General features: G+C 38.5%; 1 protein-coding gene across 1 annotated transcript in view; it reads right to left on the bottom strand.

Annotated features, from left to right (window-relative positions):
* Window positions 1–17,171, bottom strand: part of HIVEP2 (human immunodeficiency virus type I enhancer binding protein 2) — a 198,165-nt gene that overhangs the window by 179,614 nt on the left and 1,380 nt on the right. The window lies entirely within an intron of this gene.

Below are 17,171 nucleotides of genomic sequence, written 5' to 3'. Positions count from 1 at the left end.
TCCCGGCGCCTCAGTCCCCGGCCAGCCCAGCGCTGCTACCGGAGGCCAGCCTTGGGGCTGCGCGGGGCGGAGCTGCTGTTCCTCCTGGAGGAAACCGAGCTCGCAAGCCCAGCGATCCCAGCCGCAGACTGCGGGCTGCCCTCCTCCACCGCCTGGATTTCCCACAGGGAGGAAAAGGCGTGCGTTTCCAGGTGTTTGAAGGACGCACCGGCCAGGCGCACTTTTCTCAGCGTAATTTTCAACGCAATTTCCCTAAAGATGACTCTTTTTTCCAGTAGGATTATTTCCAAGTCATCAAAAGTGAAAAATCACGTAAGCGTTGTTGCAGTTGTTTTCCCCTCGTTTTCTGTCTCCTTTCCAATTGTGGATTCCGTAAATAACCGTCAGACATAAAACAGGAAAAGGAACATTTCTGCACTGCAGAGCTCCAGTTAGGTGAAAGTAGGCAAGAAGGCCCCCTGAGACGTTTCTAAAAGCATATTCTATATGTTTTCATTATGAAAACACCCACTACACAACATATAAACTCCTTTTATTTATTAGGACCTTAAGTTATCCTATCTCAACTATACTTTTAAAAATCCGAATCTCTTAAGAATCTTTCAATCTTGTACTTACCCACTTTAATAGCAAACAAAACCTTTAGCCAGACTGTTTTAAAATGGAAATTACCTACTCATGTTTCTTAAAGATTTTTAGTTTCCTTTCTTCTAAATTTCCAGTCTTCCATTTAGTTTCAAGCCATAAACCAGATTATAACCATGCGTAATTGTAGAGAAGCTGTGGCTTACGGTTAATAACGATTAAAAATAAGGCCATAAGGTATTTTATGATGTTGAATTAAAAATTGAAATAGTTTAATTTCAGCTTGTGCAGTTTGAGACACATCGTCAACTACAAAACAAATTGTAGATTCTGTTCTCATGGTGAACAAACATTACAGATGTTTTATTGTGTCAACATCTTTTAACATTTGAACTAAGCAATGTTTCACATCAGGGCATGAATTAAAACAATGTAAACTATGGACCTGGGGTGATCATGATGTGTCAGTGTAGGTTCTTGGATTATAACAAATGTACCACTCTAGAGCAAGACTTGGATAGTGGAGGAGGCTGTGTGTATGTGGGGACAGGAAGTACATAGGAAGTCTCTGTACCTTCCGCTGAATTTTGCTGTGAAGCTAAAACTACCCTAAAAATATAAACTCTATTTTTAAGCATATGTTTAGGGTTTTATGAGTATCACGACACTTAAAATGTGCATTGCATTGTAACCTATAAATTCACCAGAAATTAATCTTAAGAAATGGCACAGAAATCAGCTCGATGTTTTCATGAGGTTCATCCTCGGTTCTACTGCTTCTTTAAGTTTCATTTTTAGAAGGTTACTGAAACTTTTTTATATGGTAAAGGTACATCAAAAGACTTTACAATTTAATATATGTTAGTTGTGCTATCCAGTCATGTACCGTTTCAGGTAATATTAAAGGCAACTTAGGTTTCCCCACTTACAGTGATGCAAAGCCCTTCAGTAATATTCTGTTGTCTTATTTGCTAAACATCTGAATAATACAACTTTATCACATGATATCTTAAATTTGCATAGTACATTAGAGTTTGCCATTTACTTCACATATATATATTTCTACCCCTATTTTGTCAAGAAATAGGCTCAGAGAACTGAAATCTCCACTCAGTTCAGGACTAGCATAGCTATAGGAACCTCAGAGTGGCTCCTTTCAATCTTGCTGAAAAGCAATCCCAAACTCTTCTCATTCTCAAACTCCTTATTCCTAACTGCAACCACTTCTTTACTTCCCAGTGGCCAGTGCCCCTGAGTGTGAGTGCTGAGAGGGACCTGCAAAACATCTAATCACATCCAATTGCTTTATTTACTTGGCTTCCCAAACTGTATCAAACGACCCTTGACTGTAAATGTGATTCCAGTGTATCCAGTCCTAGGAAATATTGTAGTGGATATCTGTTTCCTGAATGATCCTACATCAACCTTTTTTTGGGATGTCTTTTCCCCTTCATATCAATTGTTCTTTTATCCATTAAATCTCTGCAGCAATTATTGTGTTTTTGATTTGAACATACTTATACTTGTTCCTTCAAATCATCTGCCAATGGTATACAATTAGCACTCCCCAAGCTGCATGTGACTCCTCGAATACCATCTAAGCTCAATGAAGATTTTATTCAAAATTCATACTCTCTGGTCTATACTTAGTTGCTGATGATGGCACTTGGAAAGGACAAAGAGGGAAGACTAAAAAATGTTTTATTTTATAATCCTAATTACAGGCTAAATAAAATCAGTATTACCATAAATTTAGTATAGACTGAGGATATAAAGATCAGTATGACAACAGTAAGAAAATTAGCTTGTGAATAAACACACAATTGAAAATATAAACCAGAACCAAAAAAATTTTTTAAAAAAGAAGTTCCTCAGGTTCCTGGTGCTGTTTTCAAATGCACCTCTTTTATACCATGAAAGAAAAGAAATAACTGTGAGAATAAAAGGAAGTTTTGCAGGATAATGTATTTTACACTTTCTCTTTAGAAAAAAGTTAAAGTGCTCCACTTTTCTTACTTAAAGTACATCATAAAAGTGCACAATTCCAACCTAATAAGATAGATTATTTCATACAATGAAAAGGATTAAGACTTGAAGTTTCCCAAACTATTTTAAAACTCATTGCTTCATTCAGGATTGGTTTCATTTAAATATGTAGTTAGAATATGAAAGAAACAGTAAGTTGTTACCAAAATGTTTGGCTGTTCATGCTTCTGAGATCCAAGTTCTCTATCTCAGGAGTCTCCACATTTTCATAGACTTTCAAGTCTTTGATATGGCCAGACTGTATCTGGCAGCCTGACTTGTTTCACAAACTGGCCTCCTCTCTAAAAATATTCAGAAGGGCATACTAAATTTTCACTCTTCTCTAGCAATAACCAAATTGAGTAATATCCTTCTCAAATGAGCTTTCACCAATCATTTGTTGTTTTTCCAGAAAACTGACTCCCAAGAAATGTGATGACAAAATCAGGACTCTTTTCTTTCTGAGGTCCACATCCTATTTCCATTACACACTGAATGACTGTGTTGTTCCTCTAGAGCCAGTACTTTCCCAAATCAAAGCCCAGCTCAAATTAAATAGCTGAAATGAAAGGAAGGGAGCTCACTGACTGAACAGATATATATAGGAATGAAGACAGAAGTGAATCACACACACATACACACACTCACGAACATATAAGAATGAATGAACCATTTACGAAAAACCTACCTACCTACTTGCTTGCTTCACAATCTTTGGTTCCAGTAGAACCCTTTTCTACTTTGGTATCTTCAAGCTCAGTGGCTTTATTTTTCTAACAAACTACCCATAAAACTATAACCTTCTCTTTACCATCCTTAAGACTGCTGGCTTTCTAGGACACAGACAATACATAAAAATAATATGCCAATTCAAAGCAAACATGTCTTATACTCCCTGCTACTTATAAATGCAATTGAATTATCTGCATAGTTTCCACATACTTATCTTTTATCTGTTTGTTTCATTTCATTAAGTTGTGTATGTAGTTACAGAACTGTACAATTCAGGAACCAAACTCTCAATGGGAGTACGCTACATCTACCATTATCTATCGTTTTACGTTCAAACCCCTTAAGCTAGAATATGAGTCTTTAGACCATATATCCCAATCTTCCTAACTTTCTCACCAACATTTACTTAATACATATTTTATGCTTCCCTCAAATGAGATGCTTCTCGGAAAATACTCTTCACACTTTCCCATATTCGTGTGTGTGCCCAGGTAAAGCATTTCCTTTTGCTATGAAACCTCTCTTGAGACCTCAGCTAGAGTTGATGTTGCACCTTCTCAGTACGTCACATGTGCCTCTCTCATGGTACTTAACCTGCTTCTTTTAGTTACTGCTTCCCTTACATCATTCTTTTCCTCAATAGGGTAGATTATAAAAGTCCTGATGATGAGAATAGTGACTCTTCTTTATATTTTATATTCTACTTACATTTATATTCTATGTATATTTATACTCTACTTCATATTCCCATATATCTTGCACATACCAGAATCTCAAGAATTATATTTTTAAAAATCAATTTGCATTACATTATTATACATTCCAACTCTGTTCTAGTTATACTACATAAAAAGTCTCAGCAAGCATGGCTAGTCCTGTTCTGTAAAACATTTCCAAGCCAGTTGGTAAGAGGCTGTCTTCTGGAAAGTAAATGGTAATAAGCAATTTATTTTTCAGGAGTTATTAAAAAAAACTCAGCCTGGAGTAAATTTCCGACGTGAACAATCTGATCCCTGGGAAATTAATAAAATAAAAATCAAAACAATATCCTATGAGGTCTAGTTGAAGAAGTGGGAATATTTACCCTGGAGAAAAGAATACTTAAGGTGAACAAGATTGCTATCTTTAAATAATTGTAGGATTGTCATGCAAGACAATGAGTAAACTTGTTCTAGATAGCTGGAAAGGGCTCAACTGCTGGTAACTAGAAATGTCCAAGAACGGAATAGGCCTCCCTGAGAAATAAAAAGGTGTTGAAGTAGAAACTGAATGCAAGCAGGTCTTGGTAATTTGTCCTAAGTGATTTCTCGCTCAGTTAAAGATTAAATGATGCCTCCAATAGTTTTATCTAATCCTGAAATTCTGTAAGAAACTTTACATTGCAGAGTGTCCTGTCACCAGTTGACAAACCAAAACCGATACATCAGATCCTACACCTAAGAAAATTAATCAGCATATTTAAATTAGACACTTTAAGAGATGCCCTAAATAAGGCATCGTTGAAGTACCACAAATTGTATCACAATGAAAGGAAGAAGTAAAATTTCTCACAAAAAGCTCAACTGGGACTGATGATGCAGCCTGCTCAAAACCAAAAGCTGACCCATCGGGAAGAAAGCACTGGGAACAGGTTGCACTGAATAAGGAAGCAGTCATTTGCATGTTCCAAAAGAACCTCAGAATTTCATTTCTTCATGCCTGCTCCATTCACAAATATTTACATGTCAAATACAAAATAAGAATAGTAGCCTGATGTATACAACTGTGTGGCATACTGTAAAAATTTGAAATGAAATTTAAACAAAATCAATTTGGCTCCAAGGAAATTAAAACTGTTAGATATACTGTTTGGCATTGTTTGATTTTAAAGCTATAAGAAGGGTGAGTATAACAATAGCAGGCTTCAAAGCCATGGGAATTTTGTGATTAATTTCAAAATGTCTTCTGTTTGCTTCATACTGCTCTCATCCCCCACCCATAAGAATACAGGAAAAGAAGAACTATCAGGATAATGTCTTCACAGTATAAATTCTTGGGATTATTTGTGAAGATGTAAAATTTTTCCAGATGGCTATTAATACCCATCAGGGCCATTTTTAGACATCATTAGGTTTCACATTAGCAAACTCCCACCAAACATAGCCAAACACCAACTGATGACTGGACAGACTTGGACTTTGCCCATTAGAAAATTTAACTTCCACACTCAGTGTCTAATTATTTGTTATATTCTATACCATCAGATTATTATTTTAAAAGGTCATTTAGAATATTCTCAGCCACTTGACCCATTTTAAAATTTACACTTGATTGAAGTTGGGCACCAAGTTTATCACGAATAGTACTGAGGTCATTTGAAAAAGTAAACAGATTACAAATCCAAAAACAAATGTCTTTAGATCCCTTTTCTTTTGTTTGAATGTGGGTACAAGTATCTGAATACTTTGTGACACGAATGCATTAGTGACCTACACGAAATTTAAATCCATCAGGAGATACTATAACAAGCTGCGGAACTGCTGACCATTATCTTTCTGAAAACAATTACATAGGCCAGTGGCTCCAGTGGTGCAATCGGTTAGCGCGCGGTACTTATAAGACGATTACATAGGCCTGTAATAAATTGCATCAATATCAGTCAATTATCTCAACAACACTCTGCTAACCCTTATCACCATTGTATTGCTGTGTATCAGATTTTTTTCAACAATTGAATTATTCTCAAAACTTAGTGTTGCTTCACACACTAAAAATAGCCACTCCAATTCTCTTGTGTTACCCTGCTGTATTCCCAGGAGGTAGGTGAGTGCTATAAACAATGCTTCATTTTTACGGATGAAGAAATAATGAAATATAACAGAGGTACAGCCTCTTGGCCTGAATCTTTTTGAAAATCAATAATAAGGCAAGCAATCAACTAGTGGGGTCAGAGTTTCAAGTCATTCATTCTGGTGTTCTGTAGCGCTCCAGTGTAGGCTCTAATGACCACAGCCTCACAAGAGCAGAAAAGATATCTGAAATCTTCATTTTACCCAAAAAGGCTATATCTCTATATCTCTCCCAACATAAACTTTGACACATGACTACTGACAAGAAAATAAATTGGATGCTTATAACCCTGGATTTTCCCCTTGTTTAGAGAAAGTGAATTTATTAAAATGTAAGTATCAGCGAAGAAAGAAAAATAAAGTTTGATAACTGTTCCATGGATAATTAGAAGCTGAACTTCCCATGATCTATCCATAAAGTAGTCTACCAGCCATCAAGACCATCCCAAGGGACATTGCTGAGTTGCAAAGACAGAGGCTTTCACCACTTGCTTTGCATGAAAGGAAACCGTTTCACCCCAGCCTTTCCTCCTCCATTTATCTTGGCCTACATAGGGCAAGGGTGGGTAGTGGGGGAAAGGAATACACTCCCTCTTTCACACCGAATTGATCCAAACAGGCACACCAAGAAACAATGCTTCCTCAAACCCCAGACTCATGAGCAACAGCCACCTTCACACAGTGTCCTTCTTAGAGCACCCTGAACAAAATATTGTCAAAGAAAGCTGTCCTAGGTGGAAGAATCCCAGTTCAACTATAAGCTGACCTATCCAACTGTAGGGAGAAACATAATTCAAAAAGGCCCTATATTTGTTCACTTGCTGCAAAAACAATTGGGGAGTTTAGAGCCTGGAGAGCCCGCAACTATGTTTAAGAGATGTTTGGGATTGCTGGAGGGACACATGGAGGCACTTGTTTCCTGGAAAACATTAAAATCGAATGTGCCAAGAAGCACTTAATAGTGCACAGACAGGCTGGGTGCAGTAATTCCAGCACTTTGGGAGGCCAAGGTGGGTGGATGGCTTGAGCCCAGGAGTTGGAGACCACCCTGGGCAATATGGCAAAACCCTGTCTCCACAAAAAATACAAAAATTAGCTCAGTATGGTGGCGGGTGCCTGTAGTCCCAGCTACTTGGGAGGCTGAGGTAGGAGGATCGTTTGAGCCTGGGAGTCGGAGGTTGCAGTGAGCACAGATTGCACCACTGCACTTCAGTGGGGGTGACAGAGTGAGACCCTGTCACAAAATAATAATAAAATAAAGGTGCACAGACTAATGGGCTCTGGCTATTGGCACAAAGACAGACAGGACTTGAGCTCCTGGAGGATCTCCTTCATCTGGTTCTCATGACCCCCATCTTACAGTGTAGCAGGTGTTTTTCCTTACCATTTGGACAGTAAGCTTCTTGAGAATGAATTATGACTTTAAACATCCACCAAATATCAACTGTATGCCCAGCACATGTCATACACTGTATTGAGCACACTTTTGTGAAAGTGAAATCATCCTAATCCACTAGAAATTTTATAGCAAAAATTATCAGTTAAAAGATGAATAATTCACTTAAAATTAAAAATACAAACTCCGAATATAATTTGTTTAATTACTTCACTTTGGTAAGCTTATAAATGCATTTAACAAGAGAATGGGTCATAAAAATTAGCCGCACATGGTGGTACCAGCCTGCAGTCCCAGCTACTCAGGAGACTGAGGCGGGAGGATCATTTGAGCCCAGGAGGTCAAGGCTGCAGTGAACCGTGATCGCGCCACTGCACTCCAGCCTGGGTGACACAGCGAGAATTTGTCTCAAGAAAAAAAAAAAAAGGATGTGTCATTTGTAAACCATTTTTTTTCCTTGCCCATGAAAAAACAGCCAGCACTTAATTCTCTTCTCGCTCTCTCTTTTTTTTTTTTTTTTTTTTGAGACGGCATCTCACTCTGTCACCCAGGCTGGAGTGCAGTGAGGTGATCTGTACCTCTCAAGTTCAAGCGATTCTCCTGTCTCTGCCTCCCAGGTAGCTGGGACTATAGGCCCGTGTCACCACATCCAGCTAATTTTTGTATTTTTAGGAGAGATGGGGTTTCATCATATTGGCCAGGCTGGTCTTAAACTCCTGACCTTGTGATCCACCCACCTCAGCCTCCCCAAGTGCTGGAATCACAGCCATGAGCCACTGCACCTGGCCACCAGCACCTAATTCTACAGGTATGATGGGCCATAATGCTGAACCATAAAAATGAATTTTAAAAAAAATCTAGTGCTGTAATATTTAGGTGTCGAAAACTACCTTACTATGAAATATATGTACCTACATACATCCACATATATATAAAATAAATGGGGTATTTCATTAGTGATTTAATAAGTCTTACAATGTTTCTTTAAATGTTATTTGGGTTAAGAGAGACCACTATAAAAGCAGAGATTCCTGTAAACACTGAAAAGTAATACAGTGACTGAATTAGCCATAAAAAGTTTCTAAATTAGTCTACTAGAATGTAAACTCCATGCAGGCAAGCAATTTATTTTTTAACTATTTTTGTCTATTGATGGATCGCCATGTCTAGAACAGCACCTTTCCCAGAGCAGGTGTTTAATACATCTCTGTTGAATTAATAAATTTTTTTAAATTAAAGTTAACAGTCCTGTGAACACCCAAGTTGTATCTCTTAAGTAGGCCCAAGGCCCCACGAGTAATCACTGGTCCTCTAGTTCTTGCACAGAAGTTCAAGTTGGGTAATTCAGGCCCCAAAAGCCATTTTTAGAGCAAAAACTTCAGAATGATTTTCCACAACGAACCAGAGAATTAAGTTCACTTCATTGGCACAGCACTGGCTGGGCTCAGTTAGAAACACCCCAGATTTTAATTGATGTTTCCATTTGTTAACTGTCGAATGCGAAACCATGTCATTCTAACATTGTTTCTTAAACCATTTCAGTCAAGAGTTTAATGGACCATTTGAAAATTTAATAGTTTACTGTCACAACAATTTGAATTGTCCTGTGTTTTTCTTATGGTCTAATACCTTGGTAATAATAACCCATAGCTACCAGGTATTAAACGTTTACTATGTGCTCATTGAGATGGGTGCACACATTCTCATAAAAATTTCACAATGACCCTTGAATGGGTATTATCCTCATTTTGTAACTTCAGGGAGGTTAAGTAACTTACCCAAATTCCCCCAGGTGGTAGTGGAGTTGGAATTTGCCCTATTCTGTCTGACTTCAAATCCAGGTTCTTAATCCCATAGGCTACCTGTTTATCCATATACTACTAAGGGGAAACATTGTGCTAAGTGATAAATATGGTTGACCTTTTTTAAATATTTGAAATAATTTTGATGTGTAAACAATTGCTTATACTGCATGAAATGGTAAAAAGACAAAGCATTTTCGGAGCCAAAAAACCCTGAGTTCGAATCCCGCTTCACCAATGACTATCAAACCATCCCTGCAAAAACCTTTCTGAATGGAAGTTTCTTTAAGTGTACACATCAAGATAAAAAACCAAATCTTCTCAGGGTGGTTGTTAGGACTAAGTGACGTAATGTGGGGAGACAGCCTGGGATGGAGCCTGGCACAGGTGAGTGCTCTTTAAGCCGAAATTGCCTTCCTTCTAACGGATTTGCTAAATTGGCACTGTGCTGATTTTTTTAAGTGTCTTGTTCATCCTTGTAATACCATAATTACAGAATATAATGACATTGCATTCTCTACAACTACAAAGTAGAATTTATAAACTGATAGAATATGAGCTGGAAGAAGCTTTAGGAGCCATCTGTTCCAATCTCTTCCATTTCCAAATGAGGTCCAAAGAGCTTCGATGACTTGTTTCCAATTTTCACAGAAAGTTAATTGCAAAGACAGGACTAGATCTTGCGCCCCTCCCAGCCCCACTCCGGCTATACCCTCCACTTTTGCTTCGCATTACACAGGCATGGCAATGCATGTAATTTTCTAACAATTAAGCAGTATAAAATAACCTCAATTTAATTGCATCCAATTAACAAGCCAAATTAGCGTTTCATATGTACACTATTAAACTAGTTGTCTGCCTTCCAAAAGAAATAAAACACTGTTTCAAATAAATCTAGCGTCTTAGTGAACAAAGCTACTTACAGTTTAAATCACCTTTCCTATAATCTTCTTTATATGGAATTAGACATTAATCTCCATTTTAAAAGAAATATTTTCTGCAACTATCAGGATGAGAAGTCACACTGTATAAGTAGCAAAATTTTCTCTCACAGAACACCCATGGTTTTCTACAATTTGTATATGTGTGTATGCACACGTGCAAACCTGTACACAACATGTGCATGCTGTCAGATCCCCAATCAAATACAAATGAAGGTGTGTCTACATTTACCCACTGCCCTACTTTCAAAAGTCCCACCTTTTTCCTAGGCTTCTGAACTCAAGTGAAACCTGCCACAATGCAAATAATAAGAGCTTCAATTATCTCCTGCTTTTTTTTTGTTTTGCAGAGAAAATGAAACCATTAAATAAATCTTTGCCCAACAAAGCGCTGCATTTCAAATACACTGTGCTACACTATCTGTGCAGTATTGTAATGATTTAGATACAGCTGGGTATCAATAAAAAAGCAGTATTCCAACTAACCACGAAATGTATCACTGCTCCATTCCTCATACATGTATTCCTAAACATATAATTACCTTGTAATTTTAAGTATAAACATGTCTGCAAGTTGGTGTTTGATGGTCAACTTTCACTACTCATATCTATAAATATATTCTGTAGTAAAAAAATTTATATTAGGTTAAAATAATAATGCAATACTTATAATGTTCAAATTGACAACCTGTCATACACATTTGGCCATGTTTAACAAAATATTTTAATCACTTTTGTTACTTATGGTTTTTAGGGTACTTTTAAACACATCAATTAACAGAATAAAATAATTCATCTTATCGTTCAGTAGGGGCAACTTTCATTACTTCTCTTTAGGATATTTTGGCAATCTAACTGCCTCCTTGCCACCAAGATATTCATCCCATGTACCCTTATAAGCTTTCTGAAACACACACTTTACAGCACCACTCCGCTGCTCAAAAACCTTCAGTGATGCCCAGCTTTCTCTGCAGGTCTTCGAGGCACCAAAAGATCTGGAGCTATGTACCTTTCCAGGCTCCCAACTCCTCCTCTGCCCTGGCACTATCCCTGTCCCCTCCCATTCCAGGTCAGAGTATGGGGAGCTCCTGCCTCCCTTCTTTACTCAATGAAATTCTACTCAACATCCAAGGTCCTCAGTAAAAAAAAGAATCCCCTCCTGTCATAAGAACCCTCTAATCTTTCCAGCTGGAAAAAATCCTGCTTCCATTTATACTTTACTCCCACTTGTAAGTTTTAATAAAGTTTACTATAAGTCATGTCTCTTCTAGATTGTAAAATGTTTGAAGTTGGAAATCATCATCCTTTTATCTCTGTTGCTCATTCTGACTCTTGAGCTGACTGCAGAGCCCAAGCTTGGAACTACTACATAAAATAGACTCTTTTTGGCCCAGCGTGGTGGCTCACACCTATAATCCCAGCACTTTGGGAGGCCAAGGTGGGTGGATCACCTGAGGTCAGGAGTTCAAGACAAGCCTGGCCAAGATGGTGAAATCCCGTCTCTACTAAAAATAAAGAAATTAGCCAGGCGTGGTGGTGAGCACCTGTAATCCCAGCTACTCGGGAGGCTGAGGCAGAGAATTGCTTGAACCCAGGAGGTGGAGGTTGCAGTGAGCTGAGATCGCACTACTGCACTCCAGCCTAAGCAACAGAGTAAGACTCCGTCTCAAATAAATAAATAAAAATTTAAAAAGACTCTTTTTGTCACCCAAATTGAATTTCCTACATTATATAAATTATAAAACGGAAAAAAAAAAGTAATCAAATGATACAATGGACAAAATAAAGGAAAGTGATTTTTCACTAACCTCTGTTTCTACTCATATTTTCATGTCACACAGACCCCTAATCACATGGAAAGAAAGAAATCAGATCTAAATTTCTCCAAAGATCCCGATATTTGCAATCATGAGGAGAAATTATTGGGATAATTGAATGTCTCAGTCCCTTGCTAGTTGTTTGAAAATATGTAGATCTAGCTCATGCAAGGTTCCAAAGATTAATTGGTTACTTCACACAGTGACCTTGTAAAGACTTCTGAATTGGTAGTTATTTATTAATTGAATCAATGATGCTGGCCATTTTTGTTAACTGGAGCACCAAATAAGTATTTTTAGAACTTAAATTATTTGTTATTTTAAAAATCTGCAAATAATAATAGTTAATTTACAGGTAAATCCTTCAAACTGAAGTCGTTATATATACAGTCATTAAAAATTCCATGTGCTCCAAGACAATTGATGTGGAAGCACTGAGAAGAGACACGCGTTACCAAGGTTCTTCCAATTTCAAGGCCCTGCCCCTCAAAATTCCCTCTCCAAAGATCAACCTGTAACATGGTCATTTGGAGGGTCATGATGTGTCCTGATTTGCCAAAGGCAGTCCTCACATTTTTCAGGTTGGATAATCATTCCTGCAGTCAACCTTCCTTCAAGGCCCTGCATTACCTTTCTCTTGTTATCAGCCCCACTGGCTTGTTTTTAACTCCTGGAAAGGAGCTCCTTTAGTGGTTCGGGTCATTATTTATACCCTGCATGTCTAGCAGAAGGCCTAATCTACAGGAAATACTTGTTGAATGACTGAGAGAGTGAATTGCATTGACCAACAATAATAGTGCACCAGTCATAGTACTCTGAATAGAGGATTAAGATTATACATAAGTGAAAAGTCAAAAAGATTGGCCCTGGGTACTTCCTGAACTTACTTCCATCCCCCTATGACCCAGAAGTAACAGGTGAGACCACCTCTTCTTTCGGCCGAGAATCACCCTCAGGCACATAAACATCATGTCCATCTCTTCCTCTCTCCAAAGTACTTTCTCAGATAGATCTAAACAATTAGATCTCAAGTTTTAAGGGGGTTGGAAATCTAAAAGATTATAGACACTTGTAGAATAGATCACATGTCATAGGTAATACCTCAAATGATGAGTGATGGGAGTGTATGTTAAGATAGCACAAATTCGGCCTAGAACAATAGTAACCCAAATATCAGGCAGTTCTGATTCTATTCTAAATGTAGTCATGAAGCCAGTTTAGGCCTGTGTCTATCTAATGTCGATATTCACAATTTGGCTTAGATAGGCCAAAGATTGCACAGACCAAGAATGCTATGTTATCCTCTTTCTCACGATGATTTCGGAGTTGTGACACAATAATAAAGTGCTAAAATGTTTTCCCAAATTAGTTAGTGGCATCTCATAGCTGCAAACACTGGTTTACTCAACCTTTTTTTCAGAAGCATTGCTATAAATATCATACAGAAAGCAGTGCTTTTAACTGTCACTAAATACCAGGAACACAGAGAAAATATTACTTCTCATACAATTACTTTAAAACAAGCATGATCTTATTTTCATAAAGTTTTCCTATTTTTCTTTAATCCTCTGTGTTCATCCACAACTTCAAACACTGTAAATCCTACAGGTTTCACAGGAGAGCCCTCACTTGAATATTCACTGAAGTTTAGCTCCATATTAATAAAGGATCTGCCTGTATGGTTAAAGGGAATCCATACACTCTGGATGGTTTGAAGTTCCTTATGAAACCTTAATTTCATTGAGTTAGCAAACTTCCAGTGCTCCTTTTTATAATATCACTTTAAAAGTTGTAACAGTTAAATCCCAAGTTTTAGCCAAAATATGAATTGATGATGAATTCACATATAAATCCATGAACTGGAAGCATATCATTGAAATTTTCAGGTAGATATTTAAACTGTGAACCGTTTCTCCACCTACAGAATTAATGTATAGACCAAGAGAGAGTTCTGCTGATGCTGATCACATACCAAAATGTGAAAACAGTGTTCATTTTTAACAAACAGGAGATGAGTAGCCTGTCTGATCCACAACCATACATCCAGTTGACCTTAGCCACTTTTCCCTTATGATAATAATTACCACATCAGTTATTAAATTACTTTACATCCTTATGGATTATACTTTCACTCATGCCAACTAACATTTTCTATCATTCTTTAAAATTACTTTTGCTATGTGAAGCTTTCAAATTGACTTTAGCTAATTATTGATAATAATTTAAAAACTGAAACCCAACTCAAATAGTGTACTTGTTATAATTCAAAAACTGAAACCCAATACAGTGTACAACACAAAGGGTTATTTGTTATTGCTGCTGTTAAAATGAGCCCTACTTCAAAAAAAATGGCAAATTCTGGAATAAGATTTTTCATTTTAAATTAAATCAGCATAAAAGAGTCAACCTGATTTTCTGAGTAGTGACGAAGTGCCAAAAGTTCAAGCAGACACACGCACCATTACTCCACAAGGAATGTCTCCATATATACTGTCCTCTGTTTTGTTTTCATGGTAACAAGAACATTCACAAACACATCTCATGCAAAGGAGCCTGATCAATCAAAATATTCTGCTGGTTAATCTTTCAGTGTAATCAAAGAGCATCATTTTCCTATGTGATAATATACACATAGGAAAATTTTCACATTCCATGTTAAATAGGAATATATAGATGTTTTACGTACTTCAGTGGTATTTTACCAAACACCTCTACGAGGATCTAACCAATTAAAAATCAGTTAGATCTTAAATTTGTAAGATCACTAATATACCACCATTCCCAAAATTGTCCCTGAATCAGTCACACATCAATTTACTCTTGAATATCCTTGTATAAATACAAGCCATCTCTAATAAAGTTAGCCACATAAAATACAATCACTGTAACAAAAATACAGATGCCAATGAGCAAATTTTGTTTTATACCTGACCTATGCTCAACGCAAGAAATTGGCTCAATGTTCAAGAGAGTCATCATTATAATGTAATACATTTCTGTATATCAGAAATATACTGCATATTTCAAACCTAGTGGTCAAAAGGGATTATGACACTTGAAACAAACACTATCATTAAGTAAATACTGGTAACTCCTTTTCAGTTCACAATGCAAATGTACAGTTGTCATTTGGTACCATGACTCCTTAGGGTTCCACAGGGAATTTTCTCTTAATAATGAAAATGATACCCACTTTACTCACAGAAAGGGCATTTCTAAGTTCTGATAAACCATTTGGCCTATATCCTAAAAATCAAACCCAATCTACTCATTCCACAATCTACTTTGTTAAAATTCTGCTTTTGGCACTCTTACAAGGTGAAAAAGCAATGAGGCATTTGCTACATATGTAGCAAACATATGTGATCTATATGTGCAAATATTTAAAATAACTTGGTTTGCTCAAGGACAAATATCACCAAATATTACTATATCACCGGAGGAAACGTTTCTGATAAAGTTAAATGGCCTTTTTCTAGGAGGACAGCTCATTGCAAATTTAATTAAAATGGATCTTATTAATATTTCAAGTAATTTCTGGGCTTGATTATGCACTACAAAAGAAACAACTGTACTGAAGAGAAAAATCGATAGCCCTTGACTAGGGCTCTGGGTATGCTAGAAAAACAGTTCTCTCGTGAATTATTGAGGTCTAGCTTTAGGGTTGGGGGCGAGTACCAATATTCATTTGGAGGTAAATTGAGTTATTTTTTAAATGGCAGAAAATGAAGGAGAAAAATCAGTTCAAATTTTCCATTATAATGAAAGTACAGGAAACAAGCCTTTCTATATTCATTTTAGGCCTAAATAACTCTGCAGAAAATAAGGGTTTTGCAATGTCAGTTGCACACACAGCTTCCTGTGTGAATGCTAAGCCATTACAGGTGTCCTAAGGCCTCCAGTGAAACCTATTATCAAGAGATTCCTCTGTCCTCCTCCATGTCATCCCCAGCGCCCCCCATCTGCCGCCAACACATTATTGCTCCTCTTCTCCAAGTGTCTTGATTAAGGACCCTCTCTCTTCTCTGCACTCCCGAGGTTAAAGTGCCCCCTTTCCCTTGGTGTAGCAGGTTACAAGCTTTCCCGTTAGGGAGGACTGGTGCCTGCAGTCCTTTTTAGTTAGATGCTTTTAAGTCAGAGAGGACAGGAGCCACTTGAAGAAATCCTCCTTCCCTTCTTCCTTTCCCCCACTAGGAACCAAGTCCCTGAAGGACAACACCCAGGGACGCTTCCTGACCTTCTATCCCTTCACCCAATTTGGGTTTGGAGGGTTGGGGTCGCATTTTCTCATGTCCTCTGCTGCACTGGATGTGTTATGTAAGAAGGACCAAACGCTGGAGGCACATGCGTATAAAGCGCACCGATCTGTGATAACAGCTGGGGTAGCAGAGCGGATCTGGAGTCCACCCCCCCACCACCAACAAATACGACAGACCCCACACATGCACATTAGCACCCCCTCCCCCAACCTCTCACTCACACACACACACACGCACACACCCAGAGCAATGTTTTCCTGTCTCACCCCTACCCGTACCAGAGGCACAGAATGGAAAGGCGGGGGGTGGGGGTGAAAGGAGGTGAAAGAGGAGGAGGAGCAGCAGCACATCTGCTTTGATAGCAGCCGGCAGTGCTGCCGCGGCAGAGAGCCCCTCGTTAACCCCCTTCCTGTGGCTGCACCACGTCATGGAACATTCCCGGAACGGGCCAACGTTCCACCCACTTCAGGGAACAGACATAAAGGCGCAGACCGAGCTCCCCACAGTGCACAGCCCAAACACACATGTCCCTTCCCGATCCCCGGCCAGACGCACAGACAAACACGCATGCAAACCGCCCCCACCCGTCTCCACGCGCGCGGGTCCAGCCGGCAGCTGCCAGAGCCGCTCTGCGGCCGGTGCACCCGCAAGGCGAGGGCGCCTCCGCCTGAACCTTCCATCGAGACAGTCCCCTCCTTCCTCGTTTCCTTCCTTCCTTGCCCGGGAGGTAAAGGGAGTCACTGAAATGCCCAGAGCCAGCGCCTTCGCTGCGCTCGCTCGGCCGCA

The sequence above is a fragment of the Colobus angolensis genome, unplaced genomic scaffold, assembly GCF_000951035.1.
Source record: "Colobus angolensis palliatus isolate OR3802 unplaced genomic scaffold, Cang.pa_1.0 Scaffold58, whole genome shotgun sequence".
NCBI lineage: Eukaryota > Metazoa > Chordata > Mammalia > Primates > Cercopithecidae > Colobus > Colobus angolensis.
Note: the sequence above shows the minus strand (reverse complement) of the source record. Positions and strands in the feature narration are given on the sequence as shown.